Genomic DNA, 6000 nt, shown 5'->3' on the forward strand with positions numbered 1-6000 from the left:
ACTTGCATTGCACAGAAGTCAGATTGGGAGAATGTCAGAATTTTTTTCTGAAATTCTGCCAGGAAAGTCTTCAATAACTGGAGAAATTCTTTTCACTGGTGAAATCAACATGCAGCACATTGTGTTATTATACTTGCTTATAGCTCACCATGAAAGTTGTCTTTGTATGCGTGGATGTACGGCTTGTACTGTTTTGTTTTTATTTATTCTGCATTCTTTATTATAATGTTCTTTCCTTTTTTTCCAGACCAGAAAGATTGTTATTGAGCCTTCCACAAAGCTGAAATAATGCTGTGTGTTAAAAAAATGTTAACAATTTGAAGAAGTTATAAAAATTTATAAGTTGACTGAATACTTTGGAAATTTCTGCATATTTTAATATAAATAGGTAATGCAAATGTTTGTTCTTTGCATTTAGAGGTGAGTCTCTGTTTTCTAAAGGTCTTGTATATAAATTTGATTCTTAAAATTACATTAGAACAAAACCAGTATTTTTTTCAGATTGTATAATAGGAAAAATGTATTCCAAAAGACATAGAACATACATGGTTATCTCTGAATGTCATATAGTCATGAAATTCAATATAAATAGCATCAGTTGTTTGAATGGCTTCATTAAATGCATTTGGGGGACTGCCTGTTGCAGTGAGCTGAGGTCCTTCCATTCAGTTCCACGGGTGCTGAGTTGGCCCACAAAGAAAAGACCAGTTAACTGAGAGATAAAAGGAGGTGATTTCTCTATAGATAGTGTGGAGTTCCAAATGGTGCTGCTATAAGTTACATAGAAATGCAGTCACATAAAATCAAAGAAATCACAGAAAATGAAGTTATTTCAGGTGAATTTGGTGTTAGTGAGGAGTTCGAGCTTTATTGATAGCTAAAATCATAGAACAGGACAACTGAGTCCAAAAGAAAGAAAGGAAGTGTAGAAATGGGTGACAGAGAAGAGGTGAGTGACAGGATACTGGCAGGTGGACAAGGACCTAAATGATGACAGACAGTTTTAACAACTAGTCCAAAAAGATCAAATGTTCAAAGGTTATGATCCACTGGAGGTGCTGATTGGGTAAATAACTGAAAAGACAGGCTGCTTTTTGGAGGGGGTGGGGAGGGAGAGCAATGCGAGTTTTGGGTGGTTGTACCACAGAGTAGAGAGAGTTTGTTAAGTTTCCCTGGAGGAGAATGAATGTCTGATACTCCCAGGCAATTTCTTCACAAGCAGCTGTAGCAGGAGCGAGGAGTGACCTGGAGAGCTGCAGCTCTGGTGATGTCCCGTGGCCTGCACACTGTGTGCAGCTGGTGTGCTTTGCCCGTGCTGCTGGGGTACCTCTTCCAGCTTAGTCCCATCTGAAGGGAATCCAGGCTGTGCTCAGGGACTGCACAAGGAGTGGGGCATTTGAGGGGCTGGCTCCAGAAGCTCACTGCTGCTCCAAACTTGGACACTGATGGAGGTGTGCCCTGTAGAACTGTGGGGTGGCGGTGGTGACGTGGCTCAGGATAGAGGGAATACTCAGAATGTACTGTTCCATGTTACAGGTGCCAGCAGCACGTGGAGCTGAGAGCAGTGAAAGCCCAAAGGAGTACTGCACACACTGAAGAGGTCACCAGGAGCTGTTGTGCAGGGTAAGCCCTTCAGGAAAGACAAAGGGAGAATGATTGATGCAAGCCTCTGTAGGAAAAGTTGGTGCCTATCTGAAATTTACTGTGATTTAGTATTTCAGGATGGATTCCCTCCTGACATACTGCCTGTGAAATTTTGATAGGCCTAGAAGCACTTTGTAACACTAGCTTCATTTAGAAGTGTGCAAAACTAATGCACAAGAATGCCAGGCTTTTGATGTGCAGTTTTTATAGATCTTTTTTCTTAAGACATCCTGGAATATGCTTTGCCGAGTTGAAAGGCTTCCCTGGTCACTGACACCAGTGCTATGAAAGACAGCTCTCCAAGTGGAATCACTATGGTAGATGAACCCTTTAAAACCTACACTCACAAAACTGCATTCAGTTCAGGAAAGGGTGTTGATTCTTCAGTCTTCTGTGAGTCACTTCCACTGTAACATTCTCTGGAATCATTCAATTTTGAGTGTTAAAAATGGCTGGTTGGTAATGCGGAGTTATCATAGATAGAGGTATTTCCATGTTCCCTGTCAGTGCCACTTCATACCATATTTATTCTCACACAGCCTGTTATATAAAAGTACCATTTTACAGAGCGGAGGCACAGAGAGAACAAATGATGTAGATAAGTCTGTGTAAGGAAATATGTTCCAGAGCTGGTCACAGGTTTCCTCAGCTTGCAATGTTTAGCTGCTGGACTAGCTCTTCTCTTGTTCTGTGGTGTGTATACAGGTATATTCCTTTCCTGCTGCAGCTCTTGGTCATTCCATCCAGCATGGACAAAAAGGCTGCACAGCGTTCAGGTGAGTCTGAAAGCTGATAGGATTCTTAAATTTAGTGGCAGCATTATGTCAAATAACATGATGGTCAGCTGAGACAAGTGTGTTTAGTGCCTGAGTGTACCATATTTCTGTATGCCAGTACTTTGGAAACAAGGAAAGCAAAAAATGAATGGTGAGGTTGTTGTCAGGACTGTTCTCCTTCCTACAAGCAACAGGCACAACAGTTTGGCTTTTGAAGTTTGCTAAAACTAAAAATGATTCTCTGATAAGATTTTTGGCTTATGAAACGCGCCAGCACAACACAAACATCTTTACTAGATCTTGTCAGTAGTTGTGAAGATACATTTTAACAATTTTAGGATTTCCTGGGCCTCTTTCAAAATGGCTGTGTTGCCTCACTAAATGCACTCATTATTATATGGCCTTGTCTAAGAACATTTGGCCTTATTTGCTTCTGAGCAATATTTCCTTGGAACCTCTCAGATAATAAAAGGCAAGCCAGAGAAGTCTGAACGAGTCTTTACTTAGAAACTGGCCATGTTCAATCTGTAAAGTATGTAGATTTTGGTTTTTCTTCCCGGGGAAAGGCCTCAAAGGGCAATAGGTGCAGGATGTGGAGGGAAGAAGCAGTGCCCTGACCCAAAACATTTCTGCATGTTGAGTCAGGGAGTGACATTTAAACAATTTTCACTGTACCCAATATGAAAAACTATGATGTAGATCAAATTGCTGGCTGTGCTCAGAGAGAGATGAGGAGGAAAAAGGTCAAGGCACCTACCTATAGGTAGCCTCTCCTGTGTTTCCAACATTGGGAGAGCTTACCAGCAAGCCAAATGGGTCTTTAATGCCTCTTTTTTTTTCCTTTTTCTGTTTTTCTTTCCTTGAGGTAATGAATGGCTCTGGACTTTCCATCTTTAGAGCTGGTGGTTTCCACACCACAGTGATTCAGCCAGCATGAACTCTTGACCAAATCCAGTTTGTTTCCTGGTTTTGTTTTTCTAAAATATTTTACATTTAGTAGGGCATAAAGGCCTCCCTACTACGTGACAGTGGAAGAAGGAGAGCCATGCTCCTTTTTCTGGTTAGGTCTCAAAGGACAGTTCTCTGTTCTTCTGAAAACATTGCAACTGAAGCAATATAAAAGGAATCACTGAATTTTGACTGAAAGTCAGACTGAATTCTTCCATGCTTCTGGCTTTTGGATGCTGTGTGTTTATGTGGAATTTCCTTTAAGGGTTATTAAGGTCTTATTTTTATTTGAGAAATATGCCCTGCCTGGGCACATGTTCTAAGTTTTAATCAGTGTGTTATTGCATGGAAAACTCATGTACATTTGTTTACTGGCAAGATAAATAGGTTAGTATTGCCAGTGATTTCAGGAGATAGTAGGTTGTTAAATTAACATGAAGGACCTTGTTCCTTTGCTTTGCTGGATGTGTTTTGTTGAGTGAATTCTCTGGGATGCCGTGCTTAGGGAATATGCTGATGGTTATCCCTGTTACTCTGTAAGTGATGGGCTCAGTAAAGACTTAAGAGTGGCTTGGCTCTGGAGTTTTAACACCAAGAGGGAGATGACAGACAGGAAATCTATAGCCTGGGAAAGCTACGAATGAAAGAAATCATACTCTGCAAATTAAAACCATAAAATGTTATTTCGAAAGTTTATACATTTATATAGATGCTTTATCTCCAGTGATACATCATATGAGGGGACAAAATATTGCTGTAAATAGGTTTGAGACCTAAGATAGGGACCTATTTCAGCTTAGCCCTGTGAAAACACAGCGTTCCTCCCTTCACACCCTGTGTCATCTTGTTGTTCAGCAGACAGAAATATTGGTAGGTACAGGTTTATTTCAGAGCATGCAGTGCTCCTTCATGCAGTGACCCCCATTGTCTGACTTCTTTTTTACACTACTCTGCTGTTATCTCCACCATTGTCTCCCCCATACTGTGGAAACTTCTTGCCTGTCTCAGATTCTGCATGGGTTGCCCAAGGCTGTGGGCTGAGGTACACTAGGTGTGTGGAGCCTTCCTTTTTTTCAAATACCAGCACTTATTAAGTGATATAGAGCATCCAAAATGCAGGGCATAGATGTATGGAGATACTGATAACATTAACAGTGGATAACAAATATTGAGATGACCAGGTGGTCAGAAACAGCAAAGTGTCTGCACCAAGGGTGTCCTTGCAGTGGAAGCTCAACCTTGTTTTGCTTGTGTGCAGTGAGGCAAGGTTTCATGACATGATCACACAGGGGGTTTTTTCACTTTCTCACACAGCCTTTGAATAGAGCAATCAGGAGGCAGCTGGAGCAGCCACTGCAGTGTGCACTGGGACTTAAGAGTGGCTCTCTGTCCACCTCCACATGGCACTAACACTGTGTCACCTTGGCTGTGCATGAGATTGAGTCTGGTCGTGGTGGACACACTGCACGTGGAGCCTGTGGAGAAGCAGGTCAGCACCCTGTTGCTGTGGCTTTGTCACTGAAGTCAGTGATATAAGATCAAGTTAACATCCAGAATCATCTCCAAAACCTCGGATTTTCACATTTCAGGATGTAAAACACAACCCCCCTTTCTGCACTCAGTTTTCTAACATGACTGGCCCAGTCTGAGTGTCTTGTTCTGGAGCTGGAAGCAATTGCTGGACAGTGTATGGAAGATACCATATGGTATTCCATGTTCAAATATATGGTATTCTTGCTGAACAGGGCAAGATGAAAAGGAAGGAGGAAGTTTTTCAGCCAAGTAAGTAATTCACACAGAAGAATTTTCCCAGAGTATCCAACCTTCTCTTCTGCTTGCATCATGATGATGCAATTGCTGTTTCCTGGTATTTATGTACCTTTCAATATTTCTGTTACTTTTTTAGCTCTGAGGATTGTTGTGAAACAGTGTTCTGGGAGCTATCATGAGTCATGGTATTGGCTTGGTGGGATTTGGGTGCTCTCACTGTGTTATTGGTGCTTTCTGTTTGGATGAAAGACCAGACACTTCCAAGATAAATGCTCCTGAACTAATATAAACTTCAGTTTCTCTAAAGACTGTTCTGTGAAGCTCAGACACTGGCTTTCTTTAAATGCAACTGCTAGTACAACTCAGTTGCACAAATGTTTGCAGATAGTACAAAGAAAAGGGTCACAAAGAGAGCTTGAGATAACAGAATGGAGGAAATGGTCTGCAGCACAGATTTTAGCTGTTAAAGGGTGCTGAGCTCTTTCTGTGCTCAGAGATGCTTATGGTGCAGAATCTTCATATGCATCAAAGATTAAACTTAGGCAAGTGTTGGAAGGATCACTGCTCTGTGACCTGTCTCTCAGAGAGCTTTTTCAGTCTCCTGTCTGTTAGAATGTGGTTCCTGTTCCTCAGACTGCTGTTATCTGCTCCTGCAGATAAGGATGGTGTGGAATGTTGTAGTGTATGTGATGACTGTTCACTGTGGCTGGTTCCTTCTGCTGAAATCAAAAGATGTTTTATGCCTTTTTTGCTTCCCTCATTGATCTTAGGGCTCTAAGTGTTAACTGACTTTCTCTTTCACGCTTTGCAAAATCAGGGATTTCACTGAAGGAGAGCGTTCCAAGCTGCTTTTGAGAAGTCT

The sequence above is a fragment of the Neopelma chrysocephalum genome, unplaced genomic scaffold (assembly GCF_003984885.1).
Source record: "Neopelma chrysocephalum unplaced genomic scaffold, ASM398488v2 Primary Assembly neopelma1_96, whole genome shotgun sequence".
Lineage (NCBI taxonomy): Eukaryota > Metazoa > Chordata > Aves > Passeriformes > Pipridae > Neopelma > Neopelma chrysocephalum.